This window comes from Trachemys scripta, chromosome 11, assembly GCF_013100865.1.
Source record: "Trachemys scripta elegans isolate TJP31775 chromosome 11, CAS_Tse_1.0, whole genome shotgun sequence".
Classification (NCBI taxonomy): Eukaryota; Metazoa; Chordata; order Testudines; family Emydidae; genus Trachemys; species Trachemys scripta.
Window position 1 is genome coordinate 6,671,512 of NC_048308.1, and position 25,483 is coordinate 6,696,994.

Consider the following 25,483-nt stretch of genomic DNA (forward strand, 5'->3'; position numbering starts at 1 on the left):
AAGTCGATGAAGGTGGAAGTGGCCTATTCCCAACAAGTACAGTACCCTCTCACAAACATGTGCTAAATGTAGAACCGAAGTTCGCTGTAACTGTATCTGCCACTAGGTGGCGCCCAGCTCCCTGACACAGACACAACCCCCCCCTTGCAGGAAGCTCTCAACGTGCTCCATTGAAGCGTCAAAGCGCTGAAGCAAGAGGCGAGGTCTCATTCTGACTGACAGCTCAGGGAGCCAGCTCTTGTCAACGTCACAGTCGGACTGGGCTGGATTGAGCATTGACTCAGCCAATCAAAATGGTTGGATTGTTCCCGCCCCGGCCTAGTTTTGCCGGCCCCTTTCGCCCTGCCCCACCAATCCCTGAGCAGACAACGGGGAGTAGGCGGGATGCGTACGAGCAGGCCGGGGGCTCCCGCTTGCTCCACTTTCAGTTCTCGCGAGATCTCGTCCCCCCCCCCCCTTCGCTGGGTGACTGCGCAGCCGCCATGTTGGTTGCTATGCTGCCTGTGTGAGGAGGAGGGAGGGAGGCCCTGAGGGAAAGAGGCTGCGGTTCCCCCCTTCTCCAGGCAGCGCTCCACTCACGTCGGCAGAGAGCCTGCTGCCTCCGCCCTCTCCTCCGGTTCACCCCCCCCTCACTGAGTGTACGGGGGGGGTCCTGTGCCCCTTCCCGTGGGGTCCCCTGTGCTAGTGCCGCCCCCCAGCGGTTGTAGGCGGGGGGCAGAGGAGTGTCCGAGGGGGGGGGGAGGGTTCGCCGCCTTCTCTCCGGCCCAGTCGCCGCAGTACGATGTGGTCCCCGCCGCTGCGGCTGGGAGCGGGGCGGCTGCTGCTGCTGCCCGTGCGGCGGCCGCTGCGGGGGAACTGAAGGCAGCGAGCGCGCCTGTGCGCGCGAGGGGGGTCGCGGGGCGGCAGCGGCGAGCCGAGCCCAGCCCAGCCCGCGGGCCTCTCCTCAGCGCCCCGCTCGCCTGATCGGGAAGGACGCGGCTGTTATGTGAAGGTGAGAGACGCGCAGGGCGCGCAGGGCGCCGAGACCGGAGGCTGGGGCCGTGTGCGCGGCGGGTCGCGCTGGCGGCGGCGCTAGTGCGGGGTGTGGAAGGGGCCAGGCGTTTGCCGTCTCCAGCCCACCCTCTGCAGCCCCCTGTAACATCCCATATACGGAGCTGTTAATGGAAAGCAGCTCTCCTGAGAGCCCCCGCCAGGGTGGGTGGTTCCGCGCCCCCCCCCTCCCGCACCTGCCCAAAAGATTTCGGAAGAAGGCTGGAAAAAAAAGCCCCCAAACACCCCCATGGGTTCAAAAACACCGTTCAGAAGAAAGGGGGGGGGGTGAGGATGGCTGGGGCGTATGTTTTCTAGGGATCCAGCAGTATAGGAAACTCCTCACATTTCTGAAACAAGGCATTCTTATGTGGGGAATGGATTTAATATGGAAATATAAGATTGTCATGATTCCTAGGTGCATGGGTGAGAGCCCGTGGGTTTCTTTGGACAGGGAACATAGGTTTGAGGGCAGTCTTTTCATTCCTACAGTACGTTTTTTTAGTGTCTCCTTCAACCAGAAAGCTTGTATAATCGCCTACATCTTATATACAAGGGGGGCTTTTACTGTACCTGGTGATGGGTAACTCATGAACTCATTGCACTACCATCTGGAAAAGGAAGAAGGCTGTTGTTTTTTTTCCCAAAACAAGGCTTTTGTTAAAACTAGCTAGCTGCCGGTTTACATGAAATATTCCAGTTGCTTAAGCAAATGTAAATATATATGTGATCAAATGTTGTGCCACTGTTCCTACAGTATGAGTAATAGATGATTTAAAGAGCCTAAAACAAAATGCACATATCAAAATGCTTGTATCCCTGATGATTTTTAGTGCATATAAAAAATTCAGTAGAGGACGCTTTTAAGGTAGACATTGATGGCTAAGCCACAGTAGCACATGCATTTTGTCAGTTTGGATATTTCTCGTGCTTAAACTAAGCTCTGGTATGAATGGTAGTGAGGGTTTATTGCATGTGTGTTTTTTGACTACTGTATTGATATTGGTAAAGAAATGCTTTGTAATGCAAGGAGTGCCCACATACAGCCAGATGTCTGTGAGCTCATTACACCTTAAATGTGTTGTAATGATACATGAATGTAAATTTAAATTAAATTTTATAAAACAATTTTCTTGTAAGATATTTGCATTGTGCCAAAGCTTTTCCAGTTTGCTGCCTAAACATTTTGTGAGTACCTTATTTTTGACACTATTTCTTGCTTCATTGACCTCAAAAGTTATTTTTTCCACTCCGGGTTTTTTTCATAGCATAAATCTCAAATTTGTTATGCTTCACCATCAAACTGATAGGTCAGTCCTTGGAGAGGGTACACACATATAAATATACACACACAATCTCTGGAATGTTTGTGGTTTATAATCTCAGAAATGCAACTTTGTTTACAAGAAGATGTGATTTTGAAGATCAATTTTAAACATTTAACTTGAACTTTTAGAAAGGCATAACAAAATAGGACAGAATGTGTAAAAATATCTCTTTACTATCTTTAATTTTCCAGTTTCCTAGTATTTTTTTTTTCAGGATTTTTTTTCTTGTCTTTTGTCATCTATTTAGCCTTCTTAAAGCTGTTGCAGAAATTGAAACCTCCGTGAAGCTTCTTCAAAAGCATAAATGTGCTGGTGTTTTGCTTTCTCGTGTCTCATTCCATATGTGCTTAGATTCTGGTTTGTTTGTGATTTAGGTTCATAATGAATTTAGATACCAGAATAAACCTTATTTCTTTTACCAGTTAGCTAGCTCCACAAAATATATTCATTGCTTTAAAGTTGTGTTTACAGTCAGTTTAAATGAGGAATTAGAAGGTTAAGACAGTATTGATTGAACGCCCTTGCTAAAAATACTTTCAGGGTTGGGTGTACTTAAAATGTTGCCACACGAAAGTTAATATGAACTGCCTTCTGTAACAAGTTTATAGTTTATTATTGTTAGAGGCTGTATTTGTAAAACAAAAATAAATGAAAACAAAACCCTAGCATGTTAAAAGTATTGTAATGTGTTAATTGCTGTTTTCAGTGAATGAGCTCTCTAATATGGGATAGAGGCATTATTTATTAACTGTTAAAATGTCACTTTAATTAGCATGGTGGTGTTAAATATATGGCAATTGTACGCCTCCCCAAGTGCTGTATGTTTGTTCTGTTTTTCTACAATGACCTCTGTGCAGGCGAGGGCTCCACCTACGTAAAAGTAACATTGCAGCATTTAGGGCAGGGGCGGGCAAACTTTTTGGCCTGAGGGCCACATTGGGTTTCCAAAATTATATGGAGGGCTGATTAAGCAAGGCTGTGCCTCCCCAAAGAGACAGGCGTGGCCTGGCCTCTGCCCCCTATCCGACTCCCCTCGCCCCCCTGACAGCCCCCCCGCCCCCCGGGACTCCTGCCCCATCCAACCTTCCCATTCCCTGTCCCCTGATGGCCCCCCCAGTACCCCTGTCCCATCCACCCCTCCCTGTCCCCTGACTGCCTCCAACCCCCCCGCCCTCCATCCAACCCCTCCTCTCATTCCTGACTGCCCCTCCCTGCCCCATCCAGCCACCCCTTCTCCCTGACCACCCTCGGAACCCCTGCCCCTGAGTGCTCCCTGCCGCCCCATCCAACCCTCCCTTCTTCCTGACTGCCCCCCCAGACCCCTGCCCCATTCAATTCCCCTGTTCCTCGCCCTCTGACTGCCCCACCCCCTGACCACCCCCCCCGAACTCCCCTGCCCTCTATCCAACCTTCCCTTCCCTCTTACCGCTGCCTGGAGCGCTGGTGACGCTACAGCCACGCCGCCCAGAGCACCAGGACAAGCATCCGCGCCGCCCAGCTCAAGCCAGCCACCATGCACCTCACAGCACCGGGTCAGGCTGTGGCTCTGCAGCTGCACTGCCTGGCAAGAGCTCGCAGCCCCGCCGCCCAGAGCATTGCACAGTGGCGAGGCCGGGGGCTAGCCTCCCGGGCCAGGAGCTCAGGGGCCGGGCAGGAGGGTTCCGCGGGCCAGATTTGGCCCACGGACTGTAGTTTGCCCACCTCTGATTTAGGGCCTTAATGTTCATTCTAGAAGTACTGGGTCATTATTTATTGTGAGCACTTGCTACAAGTGAATGATCATGGTTAACACCTGTGCCTGCTTAGAGTCTCATTGACTTCCATGCCTGTGTGTCTGGAGTTGTAGGGCTGGGGCTAAAAACAAAAGTCTGAGGTGTGTTAAAGATTAAGTGCACTGATTATTTACTTTTTGAAAAACTATATTTTAGCCACTGATGATTTTTGTTGCTTAAATCAGTCATTCTCAACCAGGGTGCACATCACACCAAAGCAGAGGTGTTCCAGGGTGCACATCAACTCATCTAGATATTATTTGCCCAGTTTTACAACTGGCTTAATAAAAAGCACTAGCGAAGTCAGTACAAACTGACAAAAGATTTCATACAGACAATGACTTTATACTGCTCTATATACTATACACTGAAATGTAAGTACACTATTTATATTCCAGTTGATTTATTTTATAATGACAGTAAAAACTGTTTTATCTGGCATGTTGGGAGAATGGGGGGTGCCGATAAGTGAAAAATGCCTGTTAACTAAGAGGAAGGGAGTTTGGGTGTGGGAGGAGGTGCAGGGCTGGGGGCTTGGGGTGTAGGTGCAGGGCGTAGGCTCTGGGAGGGAGTTTGGGTGCGGGAGTGGGCTCGGAGCAGAGGGTTGGGGCACAGGAGTGGGCTCAGGGTGCTGGATCCAGGGGGCACTCACCTCAGGCGGCTCCCTGTCCCGGCTGCTCCTAGGCAGAGGTGCGGCAGGAGTTTCTGCACGCTGCCTTGAGTGCTGGCTCTGCAGCTGGGGGAGTGGCGCCTGTGATCAGAGGTAGCATGCAGAGCTGCCTGCCGTGCCTCTGCCTAGGAGCAGCCGGGACAGGTTGCCGCTTGCGTGGAGCCGCCTGAGGTGAGCTCCCCTTGGATCCGGCACTCCACACCCTCTCCCATACCCCTACCCCGAGCCCCCTCCCGCACCCAAACTCCCTCCTAGAGCCCGCGCGCTGCACCCCATCCCGTGTGCTGCACCCCGTCCCACGCCCCAGCTACCTGCCGGCCCCACGCCAACTGGACTATAAACCAGACTTCCAATGAATATCAGAAATGCCGGTTTATAGAGCTTTCTGGTTGTTGAAGTGCCGGATAAAACAGCTTTTACTGTATGTGGTAAAAATGAGAAAGTAAGCAATTTTTCAGTAGTAGTGTGCTGTGATTCTTTTGTATTCTTATGTCTGATTTTGCAAGTCGTTTTTAAGTGAGGTGAAACCTGAGGGTATGCAAGACAAATCAGACTCCTGAAAGGGGTACAGTAGTTTGGAAAGGTTGAGAACCACTGGCTTAAATTACAGCTGTGCCCAAAAGTCCTAATCAAGGTTTGGACAGCCTATTGTTAGATTCTGACAGTGTTGGTGGGTTGTCTTGGAAATGTGTTAATTAAAATATCAGAGAACCAATATCTATTTAGAGGATGAACACAGTTTTACTGAATAATTCTGTAGTTCGGAGAGTCTGTGTTTAAGTTCCCTGTGCGGCTGCGTAGCAGACTGTTTAGTGCTGCGTAGGCGCTCAGGGAACCCGCCGGGGGAGGGGCACCCCTCCCCCAGCCCCCATCTGCCACAGCTGGGGCGCCCCTCTCCTGGCCTGAACTCTGCTGCAGCCGGGGCGCCTGGGGTGGCAAGGCCAGAGCGGCTCGGACCTAGCCACGGCCGGATCGGACCCAGGCATGGCTGAAGCGGCTCTCCCCTGGCCCGGACCTCTTGAGGCTGGGGAAGGGGTGCCTATCCTGCAGCTCCAGCCTCAGAGCTGCCCTGACGGGGAGAGGAGCCTCTCCCCCACAGCCCAGGTGGTGCTGTGGAGAGAGAGAGAGTTAGGGGGAGTCCTCTCTCCCAGTCATACACCTGGAGCCCCCTCCTGCACTCCAAACCCCAGAGCCCGCACCCCCAGCCGGAGCCCTTACACCCCTGCATCCCAACCCTCTGCCCCAGCCCTGAGTCCCTCATCCCTGGCCCCACCCCAGAGTCTACACCCCAACCCTCGGCCCAGCCCTGAGCCCCCTCCCACACTCCGAATTTCTCCTCCCCACCCCCATGAATTTTATGTGCACCAATATGAAGATGATGTGTCACACATCACCTCCATATTGGTGCATATAACAAAATTAATTCCTCACATGAGTGGGAAAAATTAGAGGGAACACTGGTCTGCGTATCATTCATATGCTTAATTAATTAAAAAAGTAAATTCGTATATAAGCGTTTTTTCAAAAAGTAAGTCAGTACAATAAGCTAAATATATTGGACTGGTGGACTTTCAAAACAAAAATCAAAGTTACGCTTGTACTTTTGAAGCTGTTCATGCCACCGCCCCATTAGGCAGGTGGTATTTTGTATGATGGCACTTTCTTCTAGAAGGCTTTTTGCTTGAAGTCCTGTGATATGAACAGAGCAGGTGAGAAGTAAAGTAGGATGGTATTTTAAACCAATGGGTGTGGTAGACCAAGACTAATGGAAAGCTTAAATTACTTTTGATAGCTGGTATGGGTAAAGATACTAAGTGAATGTTTTGTTTAGTTTGAGTTAAAACCTGATTAAAAATAAGTAGTGGTCAAAAGCATCCTTTTTCTTTGGTTATAAAGGCCACTATTAGAGTACTGCTTAATACTGATAAGTAAAATAAGCTGTTATTTTGGTTTATTTTGTCTGTAATTCAGAAAGCTTCTAGCAATTGGCTTCTGTGGTGCACTGTATCTCTATTCTCTCCCCATCCCACCCCCTGTCTAAATTTGATGCAAGATCACATGTATCCCATGCCTTCACATCCTGCATCCATCTCATTTCCACCCGTACCAATTATAAAAATTGTTGAACAAGAGAATCTTTCACCATATGCTCATGACTGCTTTCTTCATATACCACTTTCACTCTCATGCTATCACTGTTCAGAAAGCGATGAAAGGCTCCATCCAGTACTCGTGAGTTTTTTCACTCTGCTTCTATTTGCAATGTTGTGAAAGTGGTATGTACGGGAATAGTACAATGCGATTGTCTGCAGTGGTGGAGGGAAACTGAAGGTGAAGATAAGAGGTTGTTAAGATTATTGGGGTGAACAGGTGGGAGAAGACAAAACCAAAGAAGGAGATGGTCTAGTGGTCTAGCGCAGTATTTCCCAAATAGTGGGTCTTGACCTATCAGTGGGTCACAGGGAGATTCTAGATGCATTGCCACATCCAGGGCTGGATTAACCCATCACTGGGCCCTGGCCTGGGCAAACATGCACTATTCCTGGCCACTGTGGGTGGAGTTTTGGGGCAGAGGGAGGACTGGAGAGCAAGCCCACCCTGCAGCAGCCATTCTTGTTCTACAGGATTAAGCCTGGCTCCCTGCTCTGGTGATGGAACCAGGGGTACAGCATCACTTAAATTTGGCCTGGCCACCCCCAATTGATGCTGCGACCCCATGCTCCAGGTTGCAATGCCACTCAAATTTGGTTCAATTGTCAGAGAGGGAGCTTCCCATAACACCTGGAGTGGGAAGCCAGTTCCACAGAACAGGAGCTGCCTCTGCGGGGTCAGTTTCCAACCCCTTCCTCTCAGGCCTTCCCTCTGCATTGTGCGTGGATTAGGGTTGCAGGGCTGGGGCAGAGAGAACATATCATAACATAACAGAGAGAATGGTGGGTCATTTAAAAAAAAAAAAAGACAAAGTGGTGTGGGTGGGTTGACTTAATAAAAAAGTTTGGCAACCACTGGTTTAGCAGTAGTATATCTGGTTCCTTTCTCTCGGAGCCAGGTGTGGATGGAATACTCCTTTGGGAATGAGGGCGATGTCTCCTCCCCACCCCCAGTGACCTCCACCTTGCCCAGACTAAAGTAGTAGCACAGTAATAGTTTTAACCTAGCTTAAAAAAAAAAGTTTTGACACTTAGCTGAAATCCCAGCATGTATCGTTCTGAGATGACATATTGAGAGGACATCTTCAGCAAACTATACAGTGCCAGTAAGAATTCAGAGCCTAGTCTTCCTCCCTTCTTCTTTTAGAGGGGGAAAAAAAAAGGCAGCCATGTATGTATTATGTGCCACTTAGAGCCTAATTGATGGAATTATTGAGCATTTTTTTTAGTTTAGCATAAATTTTTAATTTTACATGAATTGCAAAGATAACACAATTCTGACAGATTCCGTGGTCATATCATATGTTGGTATATGTTAAGGGCTATTATAAAGGTGACGTTATAAATTGTTCTCTATGAATTGGATTAATCTGCAGCAAGGGAGATCTAGGTAAGGTATTAGGGGGAAAACTTTCTATCTATAAGGATAGTTAAGCACTGGAATAGATTTCCAAGGGAGGTTGTGAAATCCTCGTCATTACAGGCTTTTAAGAACAGGTTAGATAAACATCTGTCAAAAATGATCTAGGTAGACTTGGTCCTGCCTCAGTGCAGGGGGCTGGATTAGATGACCTCTCAAGGTCCCTTCCAGCCCTACATTTCTATAATTCTATCGTGGTCAGGAGAATGAGTCATACAGATTTAGGTTAAGAAAAAAAGAGGCTTGGTTAGGGATCTGTACTATAGTACAATAAAATCTTCTGTAATGACTTTTCACAGTGTCCCTTCTAGGTTTTTGCAAAAAACGGTAAGCCATTCAAATCGCTGCTAAGGGCAGGTCTACACTTAAAACGCTGCAGCGGCTCAGCTGTGCCACTCCAGCACTTCAATGAAGATGCTGCTATGCCGACAGGAGAGTTTCTCCCATCTGGGTAGTTAATCTACCTCTGCAAGAGGCAGTAGTTGTGTCGATGGGAGAAGCCCTCCCATTGACATAGCACGCTGTATACCCGGGCTTAGGTCGGAATAACTGCGTTCAGTGGTGTGGCTTTTTCTCGCCCCATAGCGATATAGTTATACAGACATAAGTTTATAGTGAAGACCTGGCCTAAAGCACATAAGAAAAGTTGTATAAAACAAGGTTCTTACTTCTATTGAAACTCGGATTAGATCCTCATCTGCATTCTAGTGGAAGAACTAGAGAGGTGGAACACTTGGACTCTTGTCCAAGGAAACTCTTTGTATTGTTCTGCAGTAACTCCATTGATCAATTTTAAGAGCAGTATTTAATGGGAAATACAAGTGTACTCGGCTACAAATGGGCTGTGTGGTATATGGCTTTAAAGATGGCAAGGTGTGTACCCATTCAACAATAAAATAAACTAACAACCTTTAATGATAAGTGTATGTGATCTGTAATGGAGAATGTTCTCTCAGAAATATTTTCACTGCTTGGGGAAAGTACAGTGAAGTGGAGCTGCAATTTGGGAGTTATCAGACCACATCTGAGGTTTGGGGGAGGGAAATCATAGTGCACTCCCCAGAGTGAATTTTGTGTTCCCCTCTCATTTTAGCCACTCCTTACCATTTTCAAGAATGGGACTTAACTATCTTGAGTAATTTTATATCATCTGTAAATTTTGCCACCTCACTGTTTACCCCCTTTTCCAGATCATTTATGAATATGTTGAACAATATTGGTCCCAGTACAGACCCCTGGAGGACACCAGTATTTATCTGTTTCCATTCTGAAAACTCACCATTTAATCCTACCCTTTGTTTCCTATCTTTTAACCAGTTACTGATCCATGAGAGGACTTTTCCCTTTGGTGACTTTTAAGAGCCTTTGGTGAGGGATCTTGTCAAAGGCTTTCTGAAAATCTAAATACACTATATCCCCTGGATCCCCTCTTGTCCACATGCTTGTTGACCCCCTCAAAGAATTCTAGTAAATTGGTGAGGCATAATTTCCTTTTACAAAAAACATGTTGACTCTTTACCCCAAGAAATCATGTTCATCTGTGTATCTGATCATTCTGTTCTTTACTATAATTTCAAATAATTTGCCTGGTATTGAAGTTAGGCTTACCAGCTTGTAATTGCTGGGATCACCTCGGGAGCCTTTTAAAAAAATTGGCATCACATTAGCTATCCTCCAGTCAGCTGGTACAGAAGCTGATTTAAATGATTGGTTACGTACCACAATTAGTAGTTCTGCATTTTCACATTTGAGTTCCTTCAGAACTCTTGGGTGAATACCATCTGGTCCTTGTGACTTAAAATATTCTTTCCTTCCTAAATTTTCTGTTTTTAAATTTCATAATTCCTAGGTACATAAATGTACTACCGAAGATGCCCTTCTTCCTTAGTGTTTATACACTTCAAATATATGTGTGTATAAAGTTGCCATATTTCCCTGGTTTGGTCCCACTTTAGCCAAACTAAACATATTTATTTTTAATGTTTCATGCTAAATCTGTCATTCCAGCTCTAAAAGTATACCATCAACTTTAAATGTATTCAGTTTCAAAAAGGGAGTTTTAGGGACTTATTCATACACATGAGTCCCCTTGCCAGTTATTGTGGTTGTATAGTCTTTTTTCCTATTCTCTTCCCCCCCCACCCCCAAAAAAGTTTCTTCTCTCTTGCTGTCTGCATAAATGGAAAATAACTATACAGGAGAAATACCAAAATTGACTATACACGAAGTGTATCCAAAGAGCAAAGTGAACAAAGAAGAAAAACATTTTTTCTGTGGTAGTAATCTTAAAGGATTCATGGAACTGTCTCACAGAAATACGATTTTAAAAAACAAACTGTGAATAAGATTCAGCAGGAGTTGAAACCAGGGCTTTTTGGTCCACAGCAGAGAACTCTACACTTGAGCTAAAGAAGTAGCTGGAAGCAATAGTAAGTTATTTTTTTACATGGACTAGCCACCTCAGTGATGTTACAGTACATATTGCCAGTGATTTGTACAACTTTTTGCTTGACAGCAGAAGAAAGTTAAGAATCAGGATTCCTGGGTTTTAATACTGGAAGTCAGGTGTGGTCTAGTGGTTGCAGACAGCACATAGATTGGACACATTCACTCTGAAAGACTGTGTGGCTGACTAGGCGAGATTTGACTGCACAATGTTAGAAACCTGTGTTCTATCCTTAGCTCTCCAAGAAGTGACCTTGTTCAAAGTCTGTTATCACATCTGTAAAATGGTGGTAACGGTGCTTACCTGTCTCTTAAGGTGCGGGAATGTGGCTTTTTTTCAATAATAGTGCACAGAATTAACACCAGTTAGTGAAAGAGCTGAGACAAGAGCTAATGTTCTTCTGAGTCTCAACCCAGTGCTCCTTTTACTAGATGAAAGGCTATTCTGCTACCGCTACGCTTGTTATTGCCCTGAAGCATGCCAAAGCTCCATGGGGCTGAGAGCTTCCTTGTTGTAAGTGAAATGTTCAGTGATTTTTAGCAGCGACTCTCACAGGCTCTACTGAGGATGTACAGATGGCATTTTTCAGTGTCTTATAGTATAGCCAAATATGGGTGGATTTCCTGCTCCAAAACATTGAAGCATCAAATCCTTTCAAAGAAACATTTTGGGGGTGGGAGGACAAATAATATTGGTAAAGCTATCTATTCTTCCCTAATCCGGTTCTCAGAAATGCCTGAACCATTTTTGCTGAAACTTTCCAAGAAAATTCAGCATTGTACAGAAAACAAGCATGGAAAATTCAAGTTCAAATGATTAAAGTTTGGCAAAGTTGTAGGCAACTGAAAAGGAACATGACCTGCTGCAGCAGGGATGAATTGGTAGGGGAAGTAGAAGTGGGTGGCAATGTGAGCAGCAGTGACCATGAGATGGCTGAGTTTAAGATCCTCACAAAAGGAAGCAAGGAGAGTAGCAAAATACGACCCTGGACTTCAGAAAAATAGACTTTGACTCCTTTAGGGATCTGATGGGCAGGATCCCCTGGGAGGCTAATATGAGGGGGAAAGGAATCCAGGAAAGCTGGCTGTATTTTACAGAAGCCTTATTGAGGGTGCGGGAACAAACCATCCCGATGTGCAGAAAGAATAGCAAATATGGCAGGCGACCAGCTTGGCTTAACAATGAAATCTTCGGTGAGCTTAAACACAAAAAGGAAACTTACCCGAAGTGGAAACTTGGACTGATGGAAGAGGAGTATAAAAATATTGCTCGAGCATGCAGAGGTGTAATCAGGAAGGCCAAAACACAACTGGAGTTGCAGCTAGCAAGGGATATGAAGGGTAACAAGAAGGGTTTCTACAGGTATCTTAGCAACAAGAAGAAGGTCAGGGAAAGTGTGGGCCCCTTACTGAATGGGGGAGGCAACCTAGTGACAGATGATGTGGAAAAAGCTGAAATACTCAATGCTTTTTTTGCCTCGGTCTTCACAGGCAAGGTCAGCTCCCACACTGCTGTCCTGGGCAACACAATATGGGAAGGAGGTGAGCAGCCCTCAGTGGTGAACAGGTTAAGGACTATTTAGAAAAGCTGGACATGCACAAGTCCATGGGTCCAGATCTAATGCATCCAAGGGTGCTGATGTGATTGCAGAGCCATTGGCCATTATCTTTGAAAACTCATGGTGTTTGGGGGGAGATACCGGATGATTGGAAAAAGGCAAATATAGTGCCCTTCTTTTAAAAAGGGAAGGAGGTGAACCTGGGGAACTACAGACCGGTCAGCCTCACCTCAGTCCCTGGAAAAATCATGGAGCAGGTCCTCAAGGAATCCATTTTGAAGCACTTGGAGGAGAGGAAGGTGATCAGGAACAGTCAACATGGATTCACCAAGGGCAAGTCATGCCTGACCAACCTGATTGCCTTCAATGATGAGATAACTGGCTCTGTGGATATGGGGAAAGCAGTGGACGTGATACATCTTGACTTCAGCAAAGCTTTTGATATGGTCTCCCACAGCATTCTTGCCAGCAAGTTAAAAAAGTATGGATTGGATGAATGGACTATAAGGTGGATAGAAAGCTGGCTAGATTGTCTGACTCAACGGGTAACCATCAACAGCTTGATGTCTAATTGGCAGCCGGTATCAAGCGGAGTGCCCCAGGGGTTAGTCCTGGGGCTGGTTTTGTTCAACATCTTCATTAATGATCTGGATGGTGGGATGGATTGCACCCTCAGCAAGTTCACAGATGACACTAAGCTGGGGGGAGAGGTAGATACACTGGAGGGTAGGGATAGGGTCCACAGTGACCTAGACAATTGGAGGATTGGGCCAAAAGAAATCCGATGAGGTTCAACAAGGACAAGTGCAGAGTCCTGCACTTAGGACGGAAGAATCCCATGCTCCACTACAGGCTGGGGACCGACTGGCTAATCAGTAATTCTGCAGAAAAGGACCAGGGGATTGCAGTGGACAAGAAGCTGGATATGAGTCAACAGTGTGCCCTTGTTGCCAAGAAGGGTAACGGCATATTGGGCTGCATTAATAGCATTGCTAGCAGATCGAGGCCTCTGTTCGGCACTGGTGAGGCCACCCCTGGAGTATTGTGTCCAGTTTTGGGCCCGCCACTACAGAAAAGATGTGGACAAATTGGAGAGAATCCAGCAGAGGGCAATGAAAATGATCAGGGTGCTGGGGCACATGACTTGCGACAAGAGGCTGAGGGACCTGGGCTTGTTTAGTTTGCAGAAGAGAAGAGTGATCGGGGATTTAATAGCAGCCTTCAGTTAACTGAAGGGGGGTTCCAAAGAGGATGTTCTCAGTGGTGGCGGATGACAGAACAAGAAGCAATGGTCTCAAGTTGCAGTGGGGGAGGTCTAGGTTGTATATTAGGAAACACTATTTCACTAGGAGGGTGGTGAAACACTGGAATGGGTTACCTAGGAAGGTGGTGGAATCTCCATCCTTAGAGGTTTTTAAGGCCCAGCTTGACAAAGCCCTGCCTGGGATGATTTAGTTGGTGTTGGTCCTGCTTTGAGCAGGGGATTGGACTAGCTGACCTCCTGAGGTCTCTTCCAATCCTAATCTTCTATGAATTTATAATGGAAGGTGGAAGGCACCCTTAATTGCAAACATTGTTACCAGCTCCACCTATGTTGGACAGACTGCAGTTGTTCCCAAGTCTCTCCCTCCCACTGGATGTCTATATTTGGGATTAATCCTCAGATGTTGTTTGTAATTTTCCAGATTGAATCTTTTTTTATTTCATAGCTATATTTCCAATGTCACTTTGTATTTCTCTGTCCTCAGTGATGTTCTCAGCACCTCCTTCATGTTGTATTTGCATATGATACTGCTGTTTACTTCCTCTTTCAGATCATTAATAGAGATATTACAGAAGACCAGTACTATCAGTCAGTGTGGCATCCTAACAGACGCATATCTACAGTCATTGTTCCATGTGATATATTCATTTACTGTCCCATTCACACAGGCATTAAGTTATATAATCCAGTGGTTCTCAACCAAGGGTCTGGGGCCCCCGGGGAGCCGTAGGCAGGTTTCAGGATGTCTGCCAAGCATGGCCGGCATTAGTCTGGCTTTCTGCCCAGGGCCCTAGCGAAAGTCCTGCCGTGCAGGACTGCAAGGAATATTGCAGGGCCCCGAGACCTACCACCCGTGGCTGAAGCCTCAGCAACCTAGCTTTGTGGTGCCTCCTGTGGCATGGGGCCCTGGGCAATTGTCCTGCTTGCTATCCCTTAATGCCAGCCATGGCTTTTATATGCAGAAAACCAGTTGGCCATAGAGTTTTTATAGCATGTTGGGGTTGGGGTGGGGAGGGGTGCGAGGGCTCAGAAAGAAAAAGGTTGAGAACCCCAGATATAATTCACCTTTTGAACTTGCCACACTGAACCAGGAAAATGTAACCTCATTGTTAGACAACTGAACTGTACTTGGGGCTTCCCTTGGAAAGCACTCACCATCAATTAGTGCAGAATGCAGGGGTTTCTCTCACATAGGTGAGCTGCCATGTGATTGACACCTGTGGTCTGTACTGATTACGTATATGCTTCAGAGAGCAATTCAGTGTTGTTGAGCCTATAAGGTCGTAATTGGTATGGGACCTAGCTATGTGTGAGATCAACTGTTGCCCAAATCATCCATTTTAGACATTAAAATTGTAGGTTTTTGTATTGGCACGTCACAAGGTACTGCTCCTGCAAGCTCAAATGCTGTCTCAACACAACTTTGAGAAGGGCATAACCCCTTAAGGCTGAGTTTTGCATGGATAGTCTCCAGATGAAGCACATGAAGGAAAAGGGCATGTGATTGAGGAAAATGTTAGTTATTGGGGATTTAAAGCAGAATTATTGGTTCAGTCTAGGAGAAACTCGGGACTGGGAAAGACCTGGAATGAGGTTCTCCACAGAAATTGGCAGAAGGATAGTTGCCTGGGGAGCAGTGTAGCAGCCAAGGATCCAGAGTTGGAGACTGGTAGAGCTCTCTCTGCCTAAGTAGCCTGGAGCATGAGCCCAGAAGCAAGATTAGTGAGAATCTCTGATAAAAGGATGATTATAAATTCCAGGCAAAAGGCCAGAAAAGACCTGGGAAGCCCAGATCCAAGGATGAAGGGGGAATTGTTTTTGTTTAACCATACCAATAAACTAGACCCCATAAGGAGGGAGACAAGTTGAAACAGTTATGTGGCATCTTATGTGGCACAAACTCAGGCATGATGGGACATAACTGTTACAGGCAACCATCTCCATAGTATTTGAGTACTTGTTGGGTCACTTATTCTTGTGTTCTTGAATTAGATTTCCTGGGGCTGAGAAAAGGGATTTTTCAGTATGTGGCTCATGATCTTGGGGATGTTGCCTCCAGTGGTCCACGGCCACCAGACACAGAAGTTGGTCAGTTTTAGGGCATGGTATAAGACTTTAATTTGGCTATGCTTTTGATAGATTTATGAATGATATTAATAGATAGGGCAAGTGTTTGAGTAATTCTTAGTATGTAAGAGGATCTGTTGTTGGGCCTTTAAGTTTGAAGATTTATTTTGATTGTCATTTTATAAACAATTGTTTTTAATAAAGTAAGCTGTGGAGAATCTGAGCCATTGACTTATGCTCATGTGTGAGCGTTTTCTCCAAATGAGAGTTTTTGGAATACTGGATATTTTTTTTCCTATTCTTTGGCACCAAGGAAGACTGAATAGAGCACTAACTGTGCCAAGAGTCGGAAAATAAGGAAGTTACAGTTCAACACAATTTTTTCCTTCAACCACTAACCATCTGTTCTTACTTCCATGTCATCATAATTAGAAATATACCATAAAATCAAACACACAGTACACCAAAGTTATAAGAAAATAGAAAAATAAATAAATCTTTGTTACTCTTGTACCCATTACCATCATATTTAGGCTCATGAATTCCATGAACCTCAAGAGTATGGGAATGAGATGATTAACTTAATGACTTCATCTTTCCGTGGAACTGAGTTCCCTCAACAAAGCCATTGAAGTAGAAGGCATCTCATCCTGTTTTGATGCCATTTATTGTTTCTTTGTCTGCGACAAACTTGGAACTAAGGCAACTACTAAGAAGTCATGAATTGAAAATTCAGCCTCTGCTAATGGCATAGTGGGAGGCCAAAGCATCTTTCACTAAGAAAATCTAAGTGCACCTTGTCCTTCCTGGTGCTAGGCTCTTCATTTACACCTGTAGTGCTGTCAGGGTTCTCCCCCCCACACACACTGAACTCTGGGCTACAGATGTGGCGACTGCATGAAAGACCCCCTACGCTTATATTCTACCAGCTTAGGTTAAAACTTCCCCAAGGCACAAATTCCTTTCCTTGTCCTTGGATGGTATTGCTGCCACCACCAAGTGATTTACACGAAAATTCAGGGAAGGTTCACTTGGAATCCCTATTCCCCCAAAATATTTCCCCAAGCCCCTTAACCCTCTTTCCTGGGGAGGCTTGAGAATAATATACCAACCAGTTGCCATGGTAGTGTGAGCACAGACCAGACCTTTTGTCTTCGGGACACTGAAATCAATCAGGTTCTTAAAAGAAGAACTTTATTTATAAAATAAAATAAAATAAAAGAATCACACCTGCAAAATCAGATGGAAGGTAACTTTACAGGATAATAAAAAGATTTAAAACACAGAGGATTCCCCTCTGGGCTCAGCTGGACAGTTACAGGAAAATTCACGAGCCAAACAAAAGATAACCTAACACATTTCCTTGCCCTACTCTACAATTTCTGTGGTTTTAGATGGATTATTCTATTCCAGGTATATTTTCAGGAGATATTGGACCTGTTTGGCTTCTCCCTCCGTCCGGAGAGGGAACAACAAACGAGAACAACAAACAAATCCTTCCCCCCCCCCCAGATTTGAAAGTATCTTCTTTCCTCATTGGTCCTTCTGGTCAGGTGCCAACTAGGTTATTTGAACTGGGTAACCCCTCACAGATAAGGCAATCCAGTACCTCTGTCAAGGAGGGATTTTATGCTACTGCAGACGTGCATGCTACTGCATACATATCCTTCCCCCTATATTTATCCTTTTCCCCACCAGTGTTGAACATGGGGTGAAATTTTGAGATGCCTCAGGTTGCAGTGGCAACAGTATGTTAACGTTCAACTGTAATGCAGATGTTACCATAATTTAGCTGTCTGAATGCCTGAATAAATTAAGTACCTGGATAAAAAGCAGCTGGCTCAAGTTCAATCTGTATAAGACAGAAATCATGATTGGATAAAGGAAGTACTTTGAGGAACTGGCAGAAGCTCTGACTTCATCTTCCTTTGAAAGCCACTGCTCTCTGATTTTTAAGTTAATATGCAGTTTCTAAATTGTCTGGACACATTACTGTCCCTAGACACCAGAATAGCAGAATGATCAGAAAGTTACTATTTAGAATGGTGCCCTTTCCTGCTTGATGTACACGCAGACATGGTGATCTGTGTCTTTATCCTTCATCCCGGTTGGGCTATTAGAATATGTTCTACCTGTAACTCTTTGTTAAAGCTATACAGAAACCAGCTAATTTAACATGTACTAGTTCACTGGTCAGGTAATGCATGTTACTGAGTGTACCTTATGCTGGTACATTGTACGCTGTCTTCCCATCCACTTGTAGATCTGTTTAAAAAAAATTTGTGCTGATTTTTCAAGGCCTTAATGAGCCGAAACTTAATTATATCAAAAACCATCCCATTTCTTGTAACCCGCCTAAACAGCTGAGATCAGCAGAGTTGCTGTTGTTGAGGTAGCCCAACTTGAGATGAAGGCACTGTACGCTGAGTTGGCAAGCCAGATAGTCTGTGATGATTGGCCATTTATTTCTATGGCCCTTAGCTCTCTACTGTTTCACTCCCTATCTTCAAAGGTGAAAATGAGCCTTTCTGTATTTGAGTTTTATGTAGCACCCTATAATTTTGCAATAAGGCAGAATTGCTAGTGATTTTCCACTGAAGATTAAAAAAAATTTTTAAAGTGAAATTAATGAAGGGATGAATGCAGTCCTATTGGGTGATATGTTTTTCTTAATTGTGTTTGTGGAGACTAAATAGAATGTTTGTGAATGTGTTATAAACTTGTAAGTAAATGCAAAAATAGCTCATTAACTCTACTGTATTAGCCTTTGATTTTATAGTATATTTCTATTTATATGTAGGAGCAAGAGAAGATAATTAGTGCCTGAAGGCAAGAATTTTTATTTAGCTTATTTTTCAGATTTGTCGTAATATTAGGGTTATTGATTAATTGCAGTTAACTCACATGATTAATTTAAAAAAAAAATAACTGATTTATAAAATTAATCACGATTAATCGCAGTTTTAATTGTACTGTTAAACAATAGAATGCCAATTGAAATTTATTAAATATTTTTGATATTTTTCTACATTTTCAAATGCATTGATTTCAATTGCAACACAGAATACAAAGTGTTCAGTGCTCACTTTATATTATTTTTATTACAAATATTTGCACTGTAAAAATGATAAACAAGAAATAGTATTTTTCAATTCACCTCATACAAGTACTGTAGTGTAGTCTCTTTATCGTGCAACTTACAAATGTAGATTTTTTTTGTGACATGACTGCACTCAAAAACAAAACAATGTAAAACTTTAGAGCCTAGAAATCCACTCAGTCCTACTTCTTGTTCAGCCAATTGTTAAGACAAACAAGTTTGTTTACATTTATGGGAGATACTGCTGACTGCTTCTTATTTACTATGACACCCGAAGGTGAGAACAGGCGTTCGCGTGGCACTTTTGTAGCCGGAGTTGCAAGGTATTTGCATGCCAGATATGCTACACATTCATATGCCCCTTCATGCTTCGGCCACCATTACAGAGAACATGCTTCCATGCTGATGACGCTCGTTTAAAAAAAAGTGCGTTAATTAAATTTGTGACTGAACTTCTTGGGGGAGAATTGTATGTCTCCTGCTCTTTTACCTGCATTCTGCTATATATTTCATGTTATTGCAGTCTTGGATGATGACTCAACACATGTTGTTCATTTTAAGAACACTTTCAATGCAGATTTGACAAAAGACAAAGAAGGTACCCATGTGAGATTGCTAAAAATAGCCACAGCACTCGACCCAAGGTTTAAGACTCTGAAGTGCCTTCCAAAATCTGAGAGGAACGAGGTGTGGAACATGCTTTCAGAAGTCTTAAAAGAGCAACACTCTGATGTGGAAACTACAGAACCCGAACCACCAAAAAAGAAAATCAATCTTCTGCTGATGGCATCTGACTCAGATGATGAAAGTGAATGTGCATCGGTCTGCATTGCTTTGGATTGTTATTGAGCAGAACCCCTCATTAACATGGATGCATGTCCTTTGGAATGGTGGTTGAAGCATGAAGGGACATATGAATCTTTAGCGCATCTGGCAAGTAAATATCTTGCAATGCCGGCTACAACAGTGCCTTGTGAACACCTGTTCTCACTTTCAGATGACATTGTAAACAAGAAGCGGGCAGCATTATCTCCTGCAAATGTAAACAAACTTGTTTATCTGAGTGACTAACTGAACAAGAAGTAGGACTGAGTGGACTTTTAGTCTCTAAAGTTTTACTTTGTTTTATTTTTGAATACAGGGTTTTTTGTACATAATTCTACGTTTGTAAGTTCAACTTTCATGATAAAGAGATTGTATTACAGTACTTGTATGAGGTGAACTGCTGGCTTTCCCCACCCTAAGTTCATTCTTACCACCAGTGATGGTACTGGAACGTCTCCTTGCTTCAGCAAGCGCTTACTTACCCTGTGGTTTTCTCTTAGTGTTGTAAATAGTTAAATAAGTAGTTCTTTTGTTTCTTAACAGTTAGTGTGTTAGTGTTGTAGATTAGCTAGTCCCCTCTGGGATTTAGCCCAGGGACAGGCCACCGAAATTGGACTTGGCAGCATCGGTGCAAAGTTCACCTCTGGCACCGGTCTGCCGGTGCTGATTCGAGTTCCAAGGAAGCTCTTGCAGTGAGGGCGTTCCCCGACCTCCCGTGAGGCAAAGGGAAAGTGTGGGAAGGAGAATAGACCCTTGTGGGATAGTAAGGCTACGTCTATACTTGCAGATGTAGAGTGCCGGGAGTTAAACCAGCCCTCAAAGACAGCAGCAGGGAAAGCGCTGATGTGTGTTAACACTGAGCTCCTTGTGATTGTGGAGCACATCCACATTAGCAGCTCTTGTAACACCACAGAAAGCAGTGCATTGTGTTAGCTATCCCAGTGTACAAGTGGCTGCAGCGTGCTTTGGAAAGGGTTTGCAATGCCTACTGGGGCAAGCACAGCATCACACGATACAGGTTTCCCAATCCCATTGTTCCATGGGCATCCTACGAGATTGCCAGCTGCTTGTCAAATGAGGGGGTGGGGAGTGTGACAAGAAGTGTGTTGTGTGTATGTGGGGGGAGAGACATGTTTTGGGGGGCAGAGTGTGTTAGCATGTTATCTTGTAAGTTCAGACAGGGGCAGGAGGAAGGGGGAAACCCGACATCAGTCCCCACCCCCTGCCTCTCTCTCACTCTCATGCATGCGAGCGCGCACAGACACCTGCCTCTGCTGCAGAGGCATTCCACAGTAATGGTTTGCTTTGTGTTCTGGAGCAGATAAGCATGCATGCTGTCAGAAACGGAGCTTTGAAAGGGGATATCCACATGCCTGCAGTCGAGTTCAAAACACTGACCAGAGTGACCACTTGACTTCAGGGGATTATGGGACGTTTCCAGAGGACAATCGCAACACAGTAATGCAACACGTCATCCACCCTGACACCCCGGCGCTTCAGCCGGGGCGCAGAAAACTCTATGCTTCTCGTGGAGATGGATTACCAGGGGTGCCCCAGCCTCGGGGTCTGGGTGCTCTAAGTGCCTTGCCAGTGTGGACACCTCAGGAGTTAGGGAGCCTGGGGCTGATTTATGCGCTCTAACTTGCAAGTGTAGACAAGGCCTTAGTCTCCGGAGGCCAGCCAGGCACTTGCATCGCCAGCTAGGGCAACCAGCCTTCCTAGGGACCCACCGTCCACCCCAGGTAGTGGCAGAGGTCCCCAGCACCTGGAAGTCCTGTCCACGCCGGAGGCCTTCCAGGCTGCAAAAGACATTGTCTTTGCTGGTGTCCCCAATGCCCTGCCAAGACATGATTGTCTGCTGGGGGAAGCCCAGCCCCACCACAAAAAGGGCAAGGGCTATAAGCGCCATCAAGGCCAATAATCGGATTCTGCCTCTCAGTCGGGCTCTTCCCGTTACCCTCAGGGTAATAAGCGGGCGTTTTGAGGGTGCGCCCCGAGGGCGACATCCTAGTCTACAGACAAGATCCTACCCTCCTTCTGTTTTCCAACCACCTTTCTCCCTTCCTCCCCACTTGGACTGCAATAACGACAGACGGCTGGGTCTTCAGCACTGTGGCAGTGGGGTACACCCTACAGTTTATTTCTACCCTTCCTCCCATCTCCCTTCCCCGTCCCTCTTCAGGGACCCTTCTCATGAGCGGCTTCTTGCCCAAGAGGTGCAAGCTCTCTTGCAAGTCGGGGCCATAGAGGAAGTCCCCGTACATCAGAAAGGGAAAGGGTTTTATTCCCGATATTTTCTCATATCAAAGATCAAGGGCAGTCTGTCTTATTTTCGACCTGCCTTGAAGTTTCGCATGGTCTCCCTGGCCTCCATCATTCCTTCCCTGGATCCTGGTATGCCGCTTTTGATTTGAAGTATGCCTACTTTCATATATAAATACTCCACAGATACAGACCTTTTCTGTGTTTCAGTGGGGACCGCCCACTTCAGTTTGTGCATGTCAGTGGCGGCAGCTTACGTCAGATGTCCAGATTTACCCGTACCTTGACGACTGGCTGATCAAGGGCTGCTCCAGAATACAGGTCCAGCACAGTGTCACCGTGCTACAAGCTATGTGCCACGTTCTGGACCTGTTGATAAATGAACAAAAATCAGTGTTAAACTCTATCCTTTGGACCGGGATTATCGGAGTGGTACTTGACTTTACCCGAGCCAGGGGATTTCTATCGCAGGACAATGTCAGATCTCATTGCCAGCGTCTCCACACACCCACTCACCAAGGTCTAGGTTTGCCTCAGGCTACTGGGTCACATGGCAGTGTGCACTTACATCGTCTGCCATGCAAGGCTCAGACTGCAGCCCCTTTAACTGCCTAGCGACTGTCTATTCCCCGTTCAGGGATCACCTGCACAAGGTCATCACGATCCCGCCGAAAGTGCTTATCTCTCTGCAGAGGTGGACTGACCCAAAGTGAGTGCTGGAAAGAGTACCGTTGGAGAGTCCACGACCCACAGTCTCCCTGATATCTGATGCCTCAGACCTCGGTTGGGGAGCACATCTTGGTATGCTGTGGACTTGGGACATGGTCTCCAGAGGAACTTGCACTGCATAAAAACGTCAGAGAGCTCAGGACCATCCGCCTGGCATGTCCGGTCTTTCTGACACACTTCTCCAGTCGAGTAGTACAAGCATTGATGGACAATATGGCCTCAATGTTCTATGTCAACAGGCAAGGGGGAGCGTACTTGTGGCTCAAATGTCCTTGGCGGCCTTCCTAGCAAATGTCCCTATCCAGGGCATCTGCAGGGCCGCGATGTGGTTTTCAGGTTTCAGAGTGGTAGCCGTGTTAGTCTGTATCAGCAAAAACAACGAGGAGTCATTGTGGCACCTTAGAGACTAACAAATTTATTTGGGCATAAGCTTTCATGGGCTAGAACCTACGTCATAAAATATGGTTTTCAATACACACGTTCACGACGCATGACCCCATCACCCAGCAAGCCAGAGATGACGCTGGATTTGGCAGAGCTGTGTTGTAGTCAACACATACATGATCTCCTATCCGCCTCTGATGGCACTGCTTGGGAGTCACCTACAATGGAATGGACATGAGCAAGCACTCGAAGAAAAGACAGCTACCTTTTTCATAACTGGTGTTCTTTGAGGTGTGTTGATCATGTCCATTCCATGACCCGCCCTCCTTCCCCACTGTTGGCGTTTCCGACAAGAAGAAACCTAGGGTGGGGGGCAGCCGTCAGCATCCCTTATACCGTGGCATACGCATGCCACTTCAGAGGGCACCAGAACCAGTCCCCTATGGATACTACTGAGGGGAAAACTTCCAGCACCGGTGCATGTGGCAAGCACACATGCCTACAATGGAGTAGATCTGAGCACTACATCTCAAAGAATATCGTAATGGGTCTGGTGAAAATTCTTAATTTAATCTATTGTAGCAATAGAATAACTGCATCTTTTGTGAAGTAATACTGTAACTGTCAGCACTGTAAATGTCTATTGCTTGTCTAAATTGTAGCAAAGTTGCAGGTTTTAATGGGGAGACAATTTCTTTTTCAGTGTAATATCTTGCAAGTACAATTTTCAGTCAGTTTTATGGAGCACTTTCATATCTGTAAGTCTTCCTATAATATGAAGATTGTACTTGGGTTTCCAACACACTGAAGTGCATTATTTATACCTTCTTTGTAATTTTCAAAATCCATGGATTTTGTGAAAAGCCTCTCAGAGAAGTTGCATGGTTTTAATAAGCCTCATATATCTTCTACTCTAATTATAAAAAAGACTGTATGTAATTATAGGTTGGGAAAAAAGCCGTGCTTATGCTGGTAACTAACAGTGAATATTTTAATTGCTTACAACTGTCTTGAGAGTTTGTAATCTTTTATTTAATTAATCTTTAGAATGAAATTCTCCTGTAGGAATTTGCTGCTATGGAGTGCATACATATTGTCCAATGTTAATTTTAGCATTGCTGGCTCTTCTGTCCATCTTTTTTTCTGTCTCTCCCTCCTTCCATGCCCCCTGTGGTAGATAAGTTGCTAAAGTGGAGTCCTGTTCTGAGGATATGTCTACACAGCAAAGAAAAACCTATGACTGGCCTGTGGGCCTATTTCATTGCTGTGTAGACTTCCTCTAACGCCTCGTGAGGTGGGAGAGTTCCAGAGCTTGGGCTCCAGCCTGAGGTTGGAAGTCTACACAGTAATGAAACAGTCCTGCAGCCAAGTCGGCTGGCATGGGCCAGTCATGGGTTTTTCGTTGCTGTGTAGACATACCCAGCGAATGTGGCCTTGCACTCCATATGCTTTATGTAAAGATGCATATGAGCGTGAATAGGATGTAACTGGAATATGCTTTATACAAAGGGTCTCTTGTAAGATATCATAACAAAGGTTATAACCTACTGAATATATTCCTCCTATTTGTGCGCATGTATCATTCTTGTATTTGAAGCTAGAAATATGAAGTATAACTGTGAGGTCCTATTGTAATTATGCAAAGTGTGGGCCATTAATGGTGGTTTAGAATCTTGATGGCTTCCATTGACTAGGGCAATTGGTTGTAAATGGTTTATTTACCTACAAGTCTTCCTGTGTATGTGTGGGCCAACCCAGGAAGAATGGAGACTAGGGGTCTTACACTGACATGTAACCATCTCACCTGATAATGAAATGCATCTTAAATTTGGTACTTTTCCATTTAGAAGGAGGGGTGGGGACCCAGAGAGACAAAAGGTTCCTGCCTTGTGCCAAAGCTATAAACCTGGGGGAGCAGGACCAAGGGGCTGCCAGTCATGGTAAAACCCCTGCTTACCACCTAAGATGTCTGCTGGAACTCACAAGGACTGTACCATGAAGCCTATCAAAGAAGGGCTTTGCTGATACACACTTCCAAAACCCACTTCCCTCCTCACTTAAGGGCCCCTTGACATCTCACTCCCCCAAACCATCACCCTCCCTAATCTTGTATTGCCCCCTCATCATCTCCAGACTTCAAGAAACACAAGAGAAGTGTTAGACAAGCAAGACTTGAATAACTTAGTTTCTTTTAAGCAGTACAGCAAACTGGTTCCAGTTCCTCCTTGTTGCCTGGGCTAGGCTTGGAGAGAGTAAACACTTCCTCAGCCCCTCCCCCAGCCTTCCTGTGCTTTCTATCTATATCGCTGCAGTAATGACATTTAGCTCAGTGGTCTGATTTGTCTTGTGTATCCCAAGTTTCACCACACTTAAAAACTACTTCATAAAATTGGACATAAAAGTGTCACAGCACACTAATACTAAAAAAATTGCTTACTTTCTCAATTTTTACTATATAATTATAAAATAAATCGATTGG

The 25,483-nt window shown here is 45.3% G+C and overlaps 1 protein-coding gene across 3 annotated transcripts in view; it reads left to right on the forward strand.

The window, feature by feature from the left end:
* Nucleotides 1–493: 493 nt before the first annotated feature.
* PTPN4 (protein tyrosine phosphatase non-receptor type 4) overlaps nucleotides 494–25,483 on the forward strand; it is a 214,436-nt gene continuing 189,446 nt past the window's right edge. For 2 of the 3 annotated variants that reach the window (XM_034785420.1, XM_034785421.1), the window contains exon 1: nucleotides 495–991. The gene's annotated coding sequence lies outside the window, so the exon portion shown is untranslated. Of the gene's footprint in view, nucleotides 992–25,483 lie in introns of all 3 variants that reach the window. The other variant, XM_034785419.1, reaches the window with a different exon arrangement.